Below are 19931 nucleotides of genomic sequence, written 5' to 3' on the forward strand. Positions count from 1 at the left end.
TAACTGAGCCACTCAGGCATCCCTGTCATGTTTCTTTTACCTCTTTTAATCTGGAAAATTTCCACTTCCCTTTTTAAGAACACAGCCTTACCACCCCTCTTAAAAAACAGAATATTATGGGGACACCTGGGTGGCTCAGTGGGTTGGGCCTCTGCCTTTGGCTCAGGTCATGGTCTCAGGGTCCTGGGATCAGGTCCCACATCGGGCTCTCTGCTCGGTGGGGAGCCTGTTTCCTCTTCTCTTTCTCTCTGCCTGCCTCTCTGACTACTTGTGATCTCTGTCTGTCAACTAAATAAATAAAATCTAAAAAAAAAAAAAAAACCAAAACCCACAAACCCACAGAATATTATGTTTCAGGTTTCACTGATATCTTCTCAAAAATCTAGGGAAACAGCCCTTTCTGATCTGAGCTGCCTGTTTGAAGCTGTGCTGGAGAACAGCGATTTCTCCTTTTCTTCTGCCTTTCAAATCTCACATAGGTGTCTCCACTGGCAGAATTTAACCAGGAACCATTCAGGGAAAAGTCTTCCAGAAAAGAGAATTCTGAGCTTTTTTCCCGTGGTGCAGAGGAGAATGTAGAGAGGGGTGGCAATGGTGCTAAGCTGACCACAGAGAAGCTGGGAATAGAACAGAGAAGACAAGGGGCTCCCTTCCCTCACAGAGCTTACAGTCTCCAGGGAGATCTGTAGGTGCTATGAGGGAAGCACACAGGGCTGCGACCCAGAATTACATGGGCACTCTCTCAGGGCGCAGAGGCCTGAAAGATAACAGGGAGCCAGGGCTATGTAAAGGGTGGGGTGCGGTGGGCTTGACTCTCTAGGTAGAAAATTGGCCAGGAAGTGGGTCCCTTAGCAGAAAAGAGCATGGTATATTTTAGAAACAACAGGAGACTGACACGAATGGATTTTGGTGGAGCTTGGCATCATTTTATGGTGGAGACAATGGTCGAGGCTGGATTGTGCTGGGCTTTACAGGACCTGTGATGATCTGGCATTTTGTTCTAAGTGAAATAGAAATGTTCCTACTCCATGTGGATTTGGGCAAATGAGAGAAAGGCCTCTGCTCCTCAAAGCATTTCTATCTTGCTGGAAAATTGTTGTAAAATAGTTTCAGCAGAACAAGGCACTTCTTTGAAATCTGCCAGAGGATATTTGTAATAAATACAAAATTTACAATGTCCCAATGTGAAAGGCAATCTTCCAAAGTTTTATTCTACTACAACCTGTACAACTGTATATAGCAGCCTCTGTGGGGAGCCACAGAAGGCTTGCTACCAGGGGAAGTGGTACAGTCCTGTGTTGTCCCTGTGTGAAGGGGTCACCAGGAGAGGAGAGGAGTTTAGATGAAGTGTTTTGGAAGAAGGTCCGACGATATTTAGGAAGCAAAGGGATTGGATGAAGGAAGTAGGAAAGAGGATGAGACGGTTGGTGGCAACTCACCAGACTTGTGGGTGAGAATGCAATTTCACTGAGATGGGCACAACTAGAAGACCAGGGGCTTCAGAAAGAAGAAATGGAGGAGTAAGTAAAAGTCCTGATGTTTTCCAGCTCTCCTTGAATGCTCTGCTTTCAACAAAAGTTCACCAAACTCTTTGTCTTTTCGCAAATTAATACCTTGAAAAACTTACCCATTAAAATAAATAATACGATCTTTGCCTTTCAGGTTTATCGAATTTATCAAATTCAGTTACTGAGTTTATTGAAACTCAAATTTTACCAATATTTTCAAGTTCCTCTATGTTTCAGGGACTCTGCCACAGACTTTACACACCTTATCTCATTTCCTCTGCTCAGCAATCTGTGAGGTAGTTCCTATTTTTATCTTCATTTTACAGAGGAGATGTGAAGCTCAGAGAGAGATCTTATCAGTCAATTTGAACATGGTACAGTGGTTACAGTTGTCAGGCATGAGTTGATCCTATTGCCTTAGACCCTTGTTTATGTCAGCTTTGTCAGTGCTATCCAATAGCACTTTCTGCAACATATTTTATATCTGCACTGTCCAGTAGTCATGTGGCAATTAAGTTCTTAAAATGTGGTGCAACTAAGGAACTGAATTTTTAATAACTATATGTGGTTAGTGGTTACCATATTTGTTGGTGCAACTCTAAATCAGTGGAGTCCAAATTGGGTTACGCACAGCCCAGGGAGGAGACAGAACATGCAGAGTAAAGAAAGAAAACTCACACAATGTTTTAAATAATTATTTCTTTTTGTGTGTGTGTATGTTTTATAATGTACGTAATATATTAGTTATATAATAGATTTTAGTTATATAAAATATAGTGTGTATATGCACACTATATATTGTATCTATTATTACATGTGTAATTAATATCTATTATATACAATAGTTTTTATCTAACACTTACATAGCACTTACCATGTACCAGGCACCATGCTTTACAAATATTAACTCATTTAATCTTCATAATGATATGGGAGGTAGATGCTTTCATTATAGTCCTTTTGGCTTCTAAGTCCACGCCTTTTAGGATAAAGTAAGTATATCGGGAGGGGAGTGTGGGCAAACATTTTTACTGATGAATGAGTGACCAAAAATGTTCGGTGACAATTGCTGTAGGCTAGACATAGCAACTCCTAACCTCAAAATTTAAAACGATTTTGGGTGATCAAGCCTACCTTTTTTCACTGATGAAATGTTGCTTTGCATGTAGAGAAGGCAGAGGCTGAAAGAAGGTGCCGGTAGGGTGATGGTTAAACAAGTGTCCCGTGAACATTGTCCTTGTCTACAGAGACAACTATAACACATGTGAAGATTTGTGTGATGGGGATACTGTAAGTTCCCCTGTTTAAAAAAGTTCATCCTTGCTAGTTTTGTTCTAGTTACTAATTTAAAAAAAAATTGTTTCTGAGACATTGAAATAGGGGATGATGGGAGATGAAGACCTAGAGGAGGTAGAATCCCAGATAAAAAGCGGATCAGAAACAAGACCTGCTCCTCTTGTTCCTTGGTGGGTGCTCATTTACACGCAGCTTGGGTGCTGGCGGCTCTAATTTGAGAAACATCAAACAAAGGTTAAATATCCTTGAAATAATAGACCAGTGGGAAAGATAAAATTTACCCAAATCTGATTCTCACCTACACACTTTTTGTGTGGAGTATGCAGTCCCCTTTCCCCATTCCTTGGCCATTTCGGACAGCTTGGTATCTCTCCACGTACCCACCAGCGCGCTTAACAGTTGCTGCGGTATGAGGAAGGGCAGATTCAACCTTATATACTATCATTACCGTTTCTAAGTATGTGAAGTAGGTAGATGAGGTTTTGCAGCGTCAGGGCAAAGTTCTGGTAAGACCGGAGTTCTAAGGCAGGCAATAAAGTCTTGCACTTAAAGAGCCGTGCATAGTCCGCGGGGTGTATGTGTTGCAACCGCAGCTCTTTCGGTTTCAAGAGGTGGGGGTTTCAGGGAAAGCAAATGAAAGGTGTTACAGGCAAGAAAGCCGCGCTAACTGGGAGTAGCAAACAGACATCTGCCCGCACGCGTTTGGGCATCTAACATCCAAAAAGCCTTTCTTTCCCGCCCGCAGAAAGTTCTTGAGTTGCCTGGGGATGCCCGTTCAGTGGGTGGGGAAAGGCAACCCAACCTTCCTTCCATTCTTCGGAAAAAACACTCGTAATGAGATGAACAATCCTTGCCAAAGGATTGCCAAGAGGCAGGAACTCCAGGTGAATCGTCCCACGCGCACCCAACAGATGCCAGTGCGCGAGTCCACAGAGTGAGCGGAGGAACCTCCTCTCCGTCCCCGCAGCCTAGGTGGGTGTGGCCTTCGCTGAGGCCCCTCCCCCTCGAGCACGTCGCGCGGGGCCGCACGGGCGGGGCGAGGGAACAAGCAAGAAAGGGCGGGGAGTGAGCCTTGTGGGTGTGCTCGTGCCCGAGTGCTCGCGCCTGGCGTGTGGGCGGCGGCGCGCTCGTGCACGCGCAGGGGAGAGACCAGCCCAAGCAGCCGTTGTGGGGTTCGACTGGAGGGGCGGGGGAGTCACCTGCGTGCGGCGGTGCCGGCCGGCCGCCTGCCCGCCCGCCCGCCGCGTCCGGATCGCGCCGGCTGCGCGGGGCCGCTGTCTGCATACACCCTGGGAGGCTGGGGCGGACGAGCGGACAGAGTCCGCGCCCGGCGCCCGGGACGAGGAAGAGTCGGACCTTCGCCGCCGCCGCCGTCGCCGCCCGTGCCCGCCTGGGTAGGTGAAGCCCGAGGCTGGTTGTGCGTCGGTCCCTCGCGGGCCGGGAGAGGAGAAGCGAAACTTTCTGGCGCTTCCCCCGCGGTCCCCGGGCCGTCTGCGGCGCGGGGAGGTGTCGTCGTCGCGGGCGGCGGCCGACGCCATGTTGGGGTCTGTGAGAAACGGGGCGCTCCGGGCCGCTCCCCGCGCGCTGGGGCTGGCCAGCCGACGCCGGGAGCGAGCCGCACCCGCCCGCAGGACACCGCCGCCTGCGCCCGCGGGCTCCGGGGCTGTCCGGAGGGTCCGCGCTGGCGCCTGCCGGGGCGGCGGGGCCGCGGACCGCGGGGCCGGGCGCGGGCGGAGGCGCCAAGGGGGTCCGCAGGTCGAGCGAGAAGTTGCGGGGCACGAGGGCTGGGGTCCCGTTCGCGGCCAGTGGAGTCTCAGGGTCCCATCGTCTTTCTGTCCAAAAAGTTTGAGGGGTCTGGGCATTAGGGAAGTTGTGAGTTGAACGGCATATTTTTTATGTGACTCGGGGCAAAAAATGGCACCACAGAATTTGTTCTGATGGAAGCGTTGGCTCTAACGCGTTTATTTAGAGCCTTTTAAAGTTGTATGGTCTTCGGCCGAATTTATTTTTCCTTTTTTAAAAATTTCCCGAGGTCCGAGAGCTTGCTGCTCATGTTGCTTGAATTCCCTTGTGTGTTCTTGCATTATAGCAATAACTCATGAGTGTGCGGTGGACATGGTAGTATTAAGGTTACACATAACTAAGCCCTTTTGTAATTCATGGACTCACAAAGTGTGTAAGTTGATAAATACCTTCTTTGTTGTGATGTAGTACGTTACAGGAGAGACTTAACTAAAGACAGACTTAGGAACTTTGACAGACTTAAAGGCATGTGTCTTAAGGTGAAGTAATCTTGACATTACAAAGCTTTTTTTTCTTCTCTTTGTTTTTTTAAAGGTGAGTGTCTGCCATGTTTTGAGCATTCACCCTTTTTTTCTGTACTGTAGTAGCTCACGGGGTCCTCAGGTTAATTCAGTATTAAGGAAAGCTTCTATTTTTAATCTCTTCAGGTCTTGACAGCGCTGGAGGTGAATGGTATTAGGTTTCTCTACTTAATTGGAAAGCACATCCTATCGCCTCAAAAACAGAAAAGTGGTGTACTGACCCAAGGGATCAAAAAAGATTCAGCCCGAATTACCCCAGTCCAATGAATGTAAATTGATGTGTTTCATAAAGACATTTTAGCTTTAAAATTCTGTTAAATGAACTGAAGGGGCTCTTAACCACAAATAGGATGAGCCCTAAAACATTTCTTGGAGAATTTCTCTTCTTAATCTAGAGGTAATGATAGAGCTTCTGCTCAGATTTGGCTGCTAATTTCCTTAGTTCTTAAATCCTTTTTGTTTTGCTCCATTGTCAAGTAAACACCATTATACACATTTGTTTTTCTGCATGAAGAATTCACCTAGGAATGAGGTGACTTAACTAACTTCATAAGTCTTGCAGCCAAACTGGTATTGAACTGAGGTCTTTATGACTCTGAAGCCTTCGTGTTTTTCCTATAGCTTTAACTTTGTAGGATACTGAACTCCTGTCATGGAGCAGTCTCTGTCCACCTTGTTTCCTCTGTCTTTGCTGCTCTTGCTGATTTTAATTCCTCAGTAATTTTTTTTTCCTAGAGAGCTGATTTACAAGGGTTCATGTAGTGAAATTTTCACTTGAGTCTATACTTTTTGAAACCTTCTCTGTGCTGTTCTCCTTATCCTACTCCCTTTCTCTCGCCAAGAATAATTAACTTATACCATTGCCATCCAGTAAATACTACACTGATCTGTCATGGCACCTCCTTGACTAAATAGCCTTTGCATGATTGACCTCTTCATCCCCAGTGTGCAGAGAACATAGCAGAAGCTCAGGAAAGGCTTGAATGGATGAGGGCACATCTGTTCCTTGTAAATCATACTTCATGAATTTCTTATTAAATTGCCCTTCCCAGGGGCACCTGGGTGGCATATTCAGTTAAGCATCCAACTCTTGGTTTTGGCTCAGGTCATGATCTCAGGGCAGGGGGCTCCGCAGTCAGAGCAAAGTGCGCTTGAGATTCTTTCCCTCCCTTTCTGCCCCTCCTCCCTTCTTTCTGTGCTCCCTCAGGAGCGCGCACGCTCTAGCTCTCTCTCAAATAACTAAGATAAAAAATAAAATAAATTGCCCTTTCCATGGGCATAGAAGTTCAATCTTCTCTAATACTTTTTTAGGTGGGGGGGGATGTTTATCTTGTTAACTAAGTAAATTTAGACCTGGAAATACAGACCTTGAATGTTTATGAAATTTCTAAGTAGATAATGGTATAATCAGCAAAGAAGCAGCAATGTGGCAACAAAAGAGTAATAATCATAATTTTAAAGTGGGATTGAATTTATTTGTACTAGGTGGAAATAGAGGTAATTCTTATAAATTTGAAGGTCATGTTTATACATTTAAGCTCTTTGATAGAGCAACTCTCCTTACTGTCAGTTATTGTTTTGTCAGAATTATCTTAGGATTTTGGTTTAGAATGCCTTACTTAATGGAAAGCATATAAAAATTGCTTTTCTATTGATAAGCTTATCTATGAGAACCAGCTTTGTATGCCAGCTGCATGCTTAATAGCAATGTTTTTGTTGGCTTAGCTGAATAAAGTATACTTCATAGATACACTTGCAGAGTGCTGTGTCAGGTTGCAAACCTCTCTAGGTAAAGGTGTTTACTAATTATATAATGAAACTACTGTAGAATTTGGGGTTAAATCCCTGCCCCCCCCCCAAAAAATAACTTTCTCTCCATTAATTACACACTAGTGTGCCTAATTTGTAAGGTTCTAGGAGGGAAGAGAAGGCATTCAAGTAGTTACTGTGAGTGCTAGAAAAAGTAGGTTGTGTGTGGGGTGGACTGGAACAAACATATCTGTAGCTGTACTCCTTACTGGCCTGTGACTCTAGAACAAGTTGCTTCATTTCTCTAAGTTTCACAGGACTCATTTGTGAAACGGACAGGGCTATTTACCTCAAAGTGTTGTGAGGATTTACTAAAATATGTTTGTGGAAGTGCCTGGTGCATGATACTCAGTAAGTTGTATTAGCAAATGAACAAAGGAATTGTCATTTACATAGGATCATAGAATTTTTAAAGGAAGCAACTTTTAGGGGCACCTGGGTGGCACAGTTGGTGAGCATTCTGGTTTTGGCTCAGATCTGATCTCCTGGTGGTAAGATCCACCCTAGGTGGGGCTCCCAGCTCAGCATGGAGTCTGCTTGAGACTCTCTCTCCCCCTGCGTTCTCTCTCAATTAAATAAATCTTAAAAACAAAAAAAAGTAAGCAGCAGTTAGATATATGTATTTTAGTTTTCAACCTTGGATGCACATTAGAATTCCGTGAAGAACTTATTAAAAATGATTCCTGAACTCCACCCTGGAATCCTAGAACCAAAAAAGAATTGCTGGGTTTGGGGTCAAAGCATAGGTAGTTTTGCCTGTTTTTTGTTTGTTTGTTTGTTTGTTTGTTTTTTAAACACCCATGATTTTAATGTGTAGTCAAGGTTGAGAATCACTGATAAAATTCACTCTTCCATTTCCTTAGTCTCTTCGTTTTGTGGTTGAATAAAGTACAGAGACAGGTTAAGTACCCCCCAAATTCCTATCAGACTACAAAGAATATATCTGAATCAAGGAAAGTGAAGTATATAAAGGTTACAGTACAGTTATAATCATTTCAGACCAGAAAGGTGGGCCACGTTTGTAAGTAACTACAGTTGACTTATTCCAGTGACCCTCACCACCACTCTGCATCAGCAACCTACACGAATGACCCAGTTATTTAACCTTGTCATCATTTTGAACTGCCTCAGGTCTTAAACTAACGAGGTGGTGATTCAGGAGCCCATGTTTCTGTTTTCCATCTTACCTGATGAACCAGCTTTTTGTCCTCATTGTCTTCTCCCAGGCTGTTCATTTTCTACCCTTCCAGTGCTGAACCTTGGAGTTCCTATTCTGTGAAATCACTAGCACCTCATATTCCTCTCCTTGACCTTTGCTGTATATAGCTGGTCGATTCTCAACTTGTAAATACCGCTGTTTCCTTTTTCTGCCTAGCACTCCTGAAAAAAGTCACAGCTTTGGTGACTGTTGAGTATTTGTTTTCCAGCTGCCTGTGTACTAGCTGCTTTCTAATCCTTTTCTCATCCCCAAGTTGATTCATTTTCTCTGTTGTGTTTTCAGTCTAACTCAGATTATTAACCCCAATCTTGAAATGCTTGACTCTTAGGATGAACTTGCTTCTAAAATGATTAAGATTTTGTGATGTGAATTTTCTATTTTCTCCTTTGCATTAACTTTTTCGTCTTTTTTTCTTTCCATTTTTGTAAGTGGAATTATACCTCTTTATGTTTGTTTCATTTAAATAATAGTTGAGGAAAAATTAAAAAGATCTTTATTGTTTGTTTATTTTTTATCAGTTGTATCTGTAATTTTGCATTTGTTTTTTACACATATTTTTCTACATGTTCTTTACATCTTATTACTTAATCAGTAAGTATTTTTTGTCTATGAGAGAATATGTGTTGGAGGCCTGGGTTGCTCAGTCAGTTAACATTAAGCTTAAGCGTTTACCTTGGGCTCCTGTCATGATCCCAGAATCCCACAGGGAGTCTGCTTCTCCCTCTGACCCCCCCCCCCACCCATCTTGTGCTTACTCGCTTGCTCTCATTCACTAACTCTCTCTCGGAAATAAATAATAAATAAAATGTTTTTAAAATATATGTGTTCATTATAAAATAATTAGGCAACGTAAAAATATTTTATCCTGGTACTTAGAGACAATGAGTACTAAATTTTTGGTGTGTATCTTTCCAGACTTAAAAAAAAGGGGGGGGGGTTCTATTATATGTGCTGTTTAGAAATCTAATAACTGCCTTATTTAACAATTTTCCATATTAAATATTAATCTGTTCTGTCAAGTATTGTCGAAAAATCATAATATGGATGTGCCATAATTGACATAACTAGGCTCCTATTGTTGAACACTTAAGTTATTTTTGGCTTTTCAGCATTATTAAGACAAAGCTAGAGTGAACTTTTGTATGTGAATAACTTTGTACAATGGTCTGTTTTTTTCCATATGTTCTTGGAGATAGAATTCTTGTGTAAACTTTCTAGAGTGCTTCTGATGCCAAAAATGGCATTTAGAAAAGTTGTTGCAGTGTATTCTGTGAAGAATTAGTGCCCATTTCCCCCACATCTTAGGTGAATAATACATCATTTTTATTTTTATTTCTTTGATTAGCACTGAGAACCAACATTATTCCATTTACTGGTCATTTTTATTTGTTGTTTTGGAAATTGTATCTCATCCATTTTTCTTTGGGGATATTTTCCTTTTTTTCTTTTGATTTAATTATATGGGCCTTTTTTTATAGTAAAAATGTTGACCCTTTGTCATATGTTACAAATATTTTTCTTAAACTTTAATGCTTTTTTCCCTTCATTGTTGCAGTTTTAAAATTTTTTGTGGTAAAATATCTTCTTTTAAGACATTTGACTTTTTCATGGTATATATAATAACCACTCCTCTCTCTGGCTAGAAACTTAAATTCTGTTTTTCACTATTAGACTTAATGCCAGAGGGAAAACTTTTTACGTACAGCATGTGTGCCCCTCCCCCAACCTCCACAAGAGTTTCTTTCTCAAGATAAATTTCTGTGGTTAAAAATGCCAGGGTCAAAGGGCAGTGCTTTCTGAAGCATTTTATTATTATACATTACCATTAGTCCTCAATTTTTCCACGTGTTTCACTGCTATTTGTGACTTTTGGCACAATCAGGTTATTTAGTCTCTGAGACTTGTGAGACATGTGAAATCACGTTGAAAGTGTACTTTGTGCTCTCCTTTCTCCCCTTCTCTCTTCTTTTGCTTGTCTCTTGCTTTCTAAAGTAGGTGTTCCCTTAAGTTCAGTCCTTTGACTTCTGTCTTCCACAGCATCAACCAGCATCTCTATATGAATGACTGCTTAGTCTGTTTCAGTCCTGGAGCTCCCTGCTCATCCTAGCATTTGTGTTTGACTTGTGGATACCCTGAAAGTACTTCAAGATGAGTATGTCCTAAACTGATGTCTTCTTCCTCCCCAAGCAAACCTAGCATCTACCAATGACTTATGCTTAGACCTTTGAAGTCATCTTGCACTCACTTTTCACCCATATATTCAGTCGGTTTCTAAATCCTATTTTCTATACCTCCTAAGTCTCTCTTCCCCTTTTTATTTAGGCTGTCAATTATTATGACTCAGTCTCTTCTTACCCTCTGGGTTTTTGTTTTGTTTTGTTTGCCTTCAGTCTAACTTCAGTAGTCTCTCCAGTCATCCTGCCTACTGCTTTTGTGTGTACTGATTAACCTTTTCCTATTTGAAAGCCTGTCTTCCTGTTGCCTGTATAATAAAGTCTAAACTCTTTAGTCTGATGCTTATTTTCCTTTGCAGTTTGGCTCTTCTCTATCTTACCAGATTTCTCCTCTGCCACCATACTTTCTTCTGTCCCTACCTGCTCCAGCCTGGGCTCACCTGTTTCTTCTCTGAGGAATATGTTTGTACACCATTACTCCCCCAAATAGTTTGACCTACCACTTTTGCTTTATGGCCCAGCTTGAATTTCTAGTCATATTAGAGTTACTTCTAGATGTTCCCCCTGGCCACAATTCCCTCCCAACTAAACACTTTGGCCCTGGGCTTCCTCACTCTTATTTATTTTTTTAATGTGTTTGGTTTGTTTCTCCTTTGCTCCTTAAACTGAGTGCACAGATTTAAATTAACCATATTCCTTAGTTCGTAGCATACTACGTGGGTACCAAACTCTTTTCTTGTCTTTTGTTTTCTTCTTTATCATTTATTCCCATCACTCTCTTTCTTATAGACACATACCCTAATGTATAACACATGAATTACATAGTTTTATGTATATAAACTTGGATTTATATACTATTTTAAACTTGTCTTTCTCCTTCACAGAGATTGTTAGTTTGAGTACTTCTATCTTTTTATTAATACTTTGTACAGAGTAAGAGGTCAGTAAATGTTTACTGCTACTTCAACAGATTTATGGAAAATTAGTATTGCTCTTACCAGCTTCGCTATTGCTTAGACCAAGAACCCGTGGATTGATTTCAGCTTTATTCTTCCACTTCTGGTTAGTTATAGCAGTCCTGAACCTGATCGCTATTCTTTTCCTGTTGCAAACGTCACTCTTAACTCATCAGATCACTCTTTCCAAAAGCTTCAGAAAGAACTCTTCAAGAACCAAAATCTGTTCTATTTTTTTTCCTCCCCTGTTTTTCTACTAAATAACTCCCTCTAGCCTCTAATGCATCTGTACATGTGACTTTTTTTAACACATGTTTTCTTGCAGAGCTTTGTGCCTTTACCATTATTTTGCCTTTTGAGGTTCCACTTATTGTTCACACCTGTTTCAAGTGTTCAAATGCTACAGTCTTCACGCCATACCTTCACTCTTCCTTTTTTGCTTCCTTACTGCTTTGTTAACTATTTTTATCACAGTACTTAACTCATTTGCTTTTTATTAAAATTTTGTGGTACATGTCTTGAATCCCAGTGTTTCCTTCATTCTTTTTTCCTCTGACACAAAGCAGAAAGCCTTGAAATGTGGTGAGCAGATTGCAACTGCTTTGAAAAATATTAAAGAAATTTTGTTAGGGGCATGATAGAATAACCAGCTCCACAGCAATATTTATTTGAGCTTTACTAGCTTTTCAGTATTATACAGTGGTTCTTTATTGCAGTCAACACTGTACAGCTGCCCCTGTATAAAAATTTTCTGAAATGATGCACTTCTTTATCTGAATTTTGTTGGTGGTGAAAATATGCACACATCATCGTTTTTTATTTGCTAACTAAACAGCTGTGCTTCTTGGCAAGAGAAGAAATCATTTTTGTATATTATCATGAGATTGGTTTTTTTTTTTAAAAAACAGGATCTGTCATGCTCAATACTTAGAATTCATAATTAGATACTAGTTAAATGGATCCAAACATTTGCTTGTAAATTTAAAAACTGTGGGTGTAGTGAAGCAATTGATGTGTAGGTTTGGTTCCTGTTTTCTGTGAACACTAGTATAGATGTCAAAATGAAGTTTTTGATTTTTGTCAAACTCTAGGTTAAAAAGCTGCTGCCACTTCTAACTGTTGGCCATACTCAGATCAGTACAGACTGATAGCTTTGAGTACTGAACTGACTGAATCATGAGGAATTGGTAAAATTTCAGAATAACAGGGGAGGGGGCCACATATTGGACTCAGAGGTAGGCTAGGAAGCTCAGCATATTCTGAGAATACCATGTAATCTGCTTTGACTATAACAGAGTACATATATAAAGAGGTAGAACTGGAAAGATAGCATGAGACAGGCTGGGGCTTGACTCTGAAAGGCTTTGAATGCCAGATTAAGGATTTTAGATTTAATTTGATCAGCCAGGGAACCTTTGGGTTTTGAATAGGGATTACCTGATTATGTATAGTTAAAGAATATTAATCTTGGAGAATTTGGGTGGCTCAGTGGGTTGAACATCTGACTCTTGATTTCGATTTGAGTCATGATCTTGGGGCCATGGGATTGAGCCCTACATCGAGATCCACATTGGGCATGAGCCTCCTTGAGATTCTCTTTCTGCCCCTCTGCCCCTTCCTCCCCTACCACATGTGTGGGCACATGCACATGTTCTCTCTCTCTAAAAAAAAAAAAAAAGAATAATCTTGCCTTGTGTTGTATGCTATAAATGCTGGTTTAAGTTTGGAAGTCCTGCTTTAAACTTGAGGTCTATATTTTTCCCACTATCTCCTATCTCTCCAAAAATCTCTTGTAACTCCCAGTGTCTCTATTCTGGTTTTCCAAATTCTCTAAAATCCTCCACTATAGCTTGGTTTTTATATACTGTGGTAAATTTCTCTAGCAAGCCTAACCTATTTGAAATTGCCTTTACTGACACCCTAAACACTTTTCACTTCCTTTTAGTATATTTGAATGATCACTTTTAGCCTTTTTATACTTATTACCATGCTTTAATTTTTTTCTCTTATCAGTGGCTTTCTTCACATACATAATATGGTTCACTTAAGTCAAATATTTCTATAATATTTCTGAAGGTAGCAAAGTCTAATAGAAAAACATGCATTTTTATAATAACTAGCTGTGAGGCAATAGGATGATTGTTTAACTATATATGACTTAATTTACTTTTGTAACATGTACATAATTACCACTTAACAAAATTTAGATCATTAAAATAGTAAAATGTGGAAGTGCCCAGCATGTGTATAGGTGTTGAGTAAATGTTAGTCTTTTTCTTTTTTCCTTTTCTGGCTAAGCCTGTAGAGTATGCATTTGAATTTACCCTTGAATAATAGATTTGGTGTCTAGGAGAGACTTTTTAAAAAATTACTATGGCTTCTCTCTAAATGTTCAAATTTTGTTCAGTTCTCTCAATCTAGCTTTATATGAGTTTAAATTTAAAATATAGATGTTTGTCCCTTTTTTCTTATCTAAAACATAAACTTTATTTTGTTAATCACTAATTTCTACAGTATATGTTGTGGAAGGGGTGTTCAAGATGATGGTATAGGAACTCCCCTCCTCCCATGGACACACTGAATCTACAGCCACCTATGGGTCAACTTCCTCTGGTTAAGTACCTGAAAACTAGCCATACAACTCCTTACAACAAACAGGAGAAGGGCCACACTGAGACAGGTAGGAGAGGCAGAGAGGCAGTCTTGCCAAAAATCCCCACCCATTGTGGCAGTGCACAGTTGGGATGGATCTCACAAGTGGAGCAGCTCCTTGAGGAGCCAGGGGTCTCTGCCCTGATAAAGTAATCTTCATAAAGATGCTCACAGAACTTAGAAGAATGAACCCAGTGAGAACTTCAGCAGAGATAGAAAAATAAGGAAGTACTCAACAAACTCACAGAGCTGAAGAATATAGTAACTGAACTGAAAAATACACTAGAGGCATTCAACAGCAGACTAGATGAAGCAGAAGAAAGAATCAGTAATTTAGCAGTCCAGGCGGTGTAACTCACCCAAACAGAGCAGCCAAAAATAATAATAATGATACATAATTTTTTTTTAAATGAAGATAGCTTAAGAGACCTAAAGGACAACATCAAGCAGAATAACATTGGCATTATAGGGGTTCCAGAAGAAGAGAGAAAGACTTGGGCAGAAAACTTATTTGAAGACTTAATGGCTGAAAACTTTCCTCACTTGGGAAGGAAACATATCCAGATTCAGGAAGCCTAGAGAGTTCCAAAAAAGATGAATCCCCAAAGATCCACACCAAGACACCTTGCAATTAAAAGGTCAAAAGTTAAACAGAGCATCTTAAAAGCACCAAGAGAAAAAACAACTGGTAACATGATAGGCATTTTTTTTTTTTTAATTTATTTGTCAGAGAGAGGTGGGGAGAACACAAGCAGGCAGAGCAGCAGGCAGAGGCAGAGAGAGAAGCAGGCCCCCTGCTGAGCAAAGAGCCTGATGCAGGACTCGATCCCAGGACCCCAGGATCATGACCTGAGTCGAAGACAGCGGCTTAACCAACTGAGCCACCCAAGCGTCCCAGATAGGCATATTTTTCAGCAGAAACTTTGCAGGCCAGAAGGGAATGTGGCACAATGTATTTCAAGTATTGAAAGATAAGAGCTTCCAACTAAGACTGTTTTATGTGGCAAGATTACTATTCAGAATTGAAGGAGAGGTAAAGAGTTTACCCAAACAAACAAAAGCTGAAGGAGCTGGTCACCAGTAAACCAATGTTACAGAAATGTTTAAAGGACTTCTTTAAGCTGAAAATAAAGGGCATTAATAAGATAACATTGGAAAATGTAAATATCTCTGGTAAAGGTAAATCTACAGTAAAGAGAGTGGATAAATTATTTATAAAGCTAATATGAAGGTTAAAAGATATAGGTAATTTTTTAAAAACCTGTAACTACAATAACCCTGTTAAGGGAGACACAAAATAAGAAGTGGCATAAAAAACAAAATATGGGTCAAAAAGTTAGAGTTTTAAGAATACATTTAAACTTAATTTGCTGTCAAGTCAAAATAGACTGTTTTGTATCTATGGGATTTTATATATGAGCCTTATGGTAATGACAAAGCAAAAACCTATTACAGATACACAAAACATAGTAAGAAAGAAATCTAAGCATAACACTGAAGAAAGTGTTAACCGCAAGGGAGGGAGCAAGAGAAGAAGAAAGGAACAGAGAAGAACAACAATACAGCCAGAAATCAATAATTACTTTAAATGTAAAAGGATTAAATTCTCCAATCAAAAGACACTGTGGTTGAATAGGTTTAGCAACAACCAAAAAAGACCCATCTATACTCTGCTTACAAGAGACCTACCTCAGATGTAAAGATACACACAGAAAGTGCAGAGATGTGAAAAGATTTTTTCATGCAAATAGAACCCAAAAGAAAGCTGGAGTAGCTATACGTTTATCAGACAAACTAGACTTTTAAAAAAGACTGTAGTAAGAGACAAAGATAGGCATAGGCATTATATAATGATAAGGGGGTCAGTCAAAGAAGAGGATTATAACATTTGTATGTGTTTATGCACCCAACATAGGAGCACCTAAATAATGTTTGCTGTACATAACAGACCTAAAAGGAGAAGTTGACAGCAATATGGTAATAGTAGGGGACTTTAAAGCCCCACTTACATCAAGGGATAGATTACCTGGATAGGAAATCAATAAAGAAACAATCAGCCTTAACACATCAGACTAGATGGATTTATTAGATACATACAGAACTTTCCATCCAAAAGCAGCAGAATACACATTCTCTCAAATGCAGATGAAACATATTCTCCAAGATAGATCATATGTTACCCCACAAAACAAGTCTTAATAAACTTAGGAAAATTGAAATCATATCAAGCATCTTTTCTGACCACAGTGATACGAAACTAAAAATCAGTTATAAGAAGAAAACTAGGAAAATCACAAATATTTAGAGATTAAACAACATGCTACCGAACAGTCAGTGTGTTGATGAAGAAACCAATGGAGAAATTTTTTTTAAAAAATACTTTGGGGGAGCCTGGGTGGCCCATTTGGTTAAGTATCCAACTCTTGATCTCAGCTCAGGTCTTGATCTCAGGGTTGTGAGTTCACGCCTAAGGCTGGGTTCCACACTGGCTGTGGAGCCTACTTAAATAAATTTAAAAAAAATTTTTTCTTTTTTAATACTCTGGGACAAATGAAAATGGAAACACAATTTACCAAAGTCTGTAGTAGGCAGCAAAAGCAGTTCTAAGAAGGAAACTCATAGCATTATAGGCCCACCTTAAGAAACAAGAAAGATCTTAAATAATCTGACTTTATGCCTAAAAGAAATAGAAAATGAAAAACAAACAGAGCCAAAGTTAGTAGAAGGAAGGAAATAAAGAACCAAGCAGAAATAAATGAAAAAGAGTCTAAAAAGACAATAGGAAAGATCAATGAACTGAAAACTAGTTTTTTTTGGGGGGGGGGTTTAAAAGATAAAATTGACAGGGGGTCCCTGGGTGGCTCAATGGGTTAAGCCTCTGCCTTCACTCAGGTCATGATCTCAGGGTCCTGGGATCAAGCCCCATGTCAGGCTCTCTGCTCAGCGGGGAGCCTGCTTCCCCCTTCTCTCTATACCTGTCTCTCTGCCTATCTATGATCTCTGTCTGTCAAATAAATAAATAAAATATTTTTTTAAAAAAAAGATAAAATTGACAGAACTTTAGACTTACCAAGAAGAACAGGGAAGGGCTCACATAAATCAGAAATGAAGGAGAAGTTACAGCTGATACCACAGAAATACAAAGGATCATAAGAAACTATTGTAAACACTTACATATCAACATATTGGACAGCCTGGAAGAAATGGACCAAATTTCTAGAAATACACAATTTTCCAAGATTGAATAATGAAGAAGTAGAAAATCTAAATAGATTGATAAGGTAAGGAGATCAAAGCTGTAATCAGAAACCTCCCAGCAAAGGTCCAGGACCAAATGGCTTCACAGATGAACTCTGCCAACCATTTAAAGAGTTAATTACTACCCTTCTCAAACTTTTCCAAAAAATGGAAGAGGAGGGAATGCTTCCAAACTCACTTTACAAGGCCAGCATTATCATACACTAGAACCACACAGGGGCATCACACACAAAAAAATTTGTAGGCCAGTATTTCTAGTGAACACAGATGGAAAAGTCATCAGTAGAATATTAGCAAACCCTTACTCAACAATACATTAAAAGGATAATTGAGTGAGGTTTATTCCAGGGATGCAAGGATGGTTTAACATTTGCAAATCAGTGTAACATACCCTATTAACAAAATAAAGGATAAAAATATATGGTCATCTCAATAGATGTAGAAAAAGCATTTGTTAAAATTCAGTATTTATGATAAGAACTCTGAATATGTGGATATAGAGAAAACATTCATCAACATAATAAAGGCTATATATGGGCGCCTGGGTGGCTCAGTTGGTTAAGTGACTGCCTTTGGCTCAGGTCATGATCTTGGAGTCCAGGGATTGAGTCCTACCTAGGTCTCGCTGCTCTTCAGGGAATCTGCTTCTACCTCGGACCTTTCTCCTCTCATGCTCTCTCTGTCTCATTTTCTCTCTCAAATAAATAAAATCTTAAAAAATAAAATAAGCACTACGTATGACAAGCCCAGAGCTAATGTCATACTGAATGGTGAAAAACTAAAAACTTTTCCTCTAAGATTAAGAAAAAGACAAGGATGCCTGCCTACTTTCCACTTTTATTAAACATAGTATTGAAAATCCCCAGTCACAGTAGCTAATAAGCAAGAAATAAAAGCTGTCCCAATTGGAAAGAAGTAAAACTCATTATTTGCAGATGACTTGCTTTTATATATAGAAAACCCTAAAGACTTTATCATAAGACTATTAAAAGTAATAAATAAATGCACTAGAGTCTAGAAATGCAGTAGAGTCACAGCATACACAAAAATCAACTTAAAATGGATTAAAGAGATGAATATAAGACCTGAAACCATAGAACTCCTAGAAGAAAATGTAGGCAATGAGCTGTTTGACATCTGTCTTGGCAGTGATTTTTTGGGTCTGACTCCAGTAGCAAAAGCAACAAAAGCAAAAATAAACAAGTAGAATTACATCAAACTAAAAATCTTCTGCACAGCAAAGGTAGCCTTCAACAAAATAAATAGGCAACCTACTGAATGGGAGAAAATAGTTGCAAATCATTATCTGATAAGGGATTTATTTCCAAAATATATAAAGTTATTACAATTCAGTAGCCAAAAAACAATCAATTTTAATAATTAATGGGTAAAGGATCTGAATAGATACTTTTTCAAAGAAGACATACAGATGGCCAATAGGCCCATGGAAATATGCTCAGTATTACTAGCCATCAGGGAAATGCAAATCAAAGCTACAATGTATCACCTCACACCTGTTAGAATGGATATATATATATTTATTTATTTATATTTATATTATATATATAAATTTGTAATGATGCATATATTTATATATATATAAAATGGGATGGTGCTCAGACATAAAACAGAATGAGGTCTCACCATTTTGAGCACGTTATGCTAATGAAGTAAGTTAGGCAGAGACAGTACTGTATGATCTCACTTAAAATTGGAATCTAAAAGCAAAGATGAAAAAAAACACAAAGATAGAATGGTGGTTGCCAGGGGATGGGTAAAATGGGATAAGGAGGTCAAGAGGACCAAACTTCCAGTCACAAGGAGGTAATATAGAGCATGGTGACAGTAGTCAATAATATTGCGCACATTATAAAATCGAGAGGGTAAATCTTAAGAGTTCTCATCACAAGAAAACAAAATTTGTGTGGTGACATATGGTAACTAGATTTACTGTGGTAATCATCTTGCAATGTATACAAATGCCAAAACATTTTATACTTGAAGCTATATGTTACATGTCAGTTATACCTCAATTAATAAAAGAATACATGTTGATTTTCAGTTGACAGAAATCCTATTGGAAAGGGGAGGACAAAACTTTTGTCTCTTATTTGATGGAATAAGTAAAATTTACTGAAATTACAAATTGAACTTGATAGATTTCAAAGTATTTTTTTTTTGCTTTATCATCCTAATATTTTATTGAAAATTTTACCTAGAATTTCCTGATTATTGTTATATGCTTATTAAACTATAGAACTTTTGAAAACGAGAATGGGCCTGTCCTTTTCATATGTGGTAGACACAGAGATTGTTTATTTGACTTACCTGTATTAGAAGGAGGAGTAGTTTGCTTTAATACTTTTACATTTGCCCAGGGAGGATGTATCTCTGATAGTTTGTTGCTTTTTTTTCCCCTCTTCTTTCATTACTTTTCTGTTTGTCTTTCCCTTTTACGTTTTCTATAGTCTCAATTCAGCAGTAACAACAGATTTTTTTTTTAATTTCTTTTCAGTGTAACAGAATTCATTCTTTATGCACCACACGCAGTGCTCCATGCAATACGTGCCCTCCATAATACCCACCATCTGGCTCCCCCAACCTCCCACCCCCCCTTTCAAAACCCTCAGATTGTTTTTCAGAGTTCATAGTCTCTCAGAGTTCATCTCCCCTTCCAATTTCCCTCAACTCCCTTCTCTCCATCTCCCTATCTCCTCCATGTTATTTGTTATGCT

General features: G+C 39.4%; 1 protein-coding gene across 5 annotated transcripts in view; it reads left to right on the forward strand.

Annotated features, from left to right (window-relative positions):
* Nucleotides 1–19931, forward strand: part of PLEKHF2 (pleckstrin homology and FYVE domain containing 2) — a 73277-nt gene that overhangs the window by 39801 nt on the left and 13545 nt on the right. The window contains exon 1 of one of the 5 annotated variants that reach the window (XM_082722845.1): nt 3885–4198. The exons of 3 other annotated variants lie outside the window; for them this stretch is intronic. The gene's annotated coding sequence lies outside the window, so the exon portion shown is untranslated. Of the gene's footprint in view, nt 1–3884; nt 4199–19931 lie in introns of those variants that run through there. One more of the 5 variants, XM_082722846.1, reaches the window with a different exon arrangement.

The sequence above is a fragment of the Mustela nivalis genome, assembly GCF_964662115.1.
Source record: "Mustela nivalis genome assembly, chromosome: 2".
NCBI classification, from domain to species: domain Eukaryota; kingdom Metazoa; phylum Chordata; class Mammalia; order Carnivora; family Mustelidae; genus Mustela; species Mustela nivalis.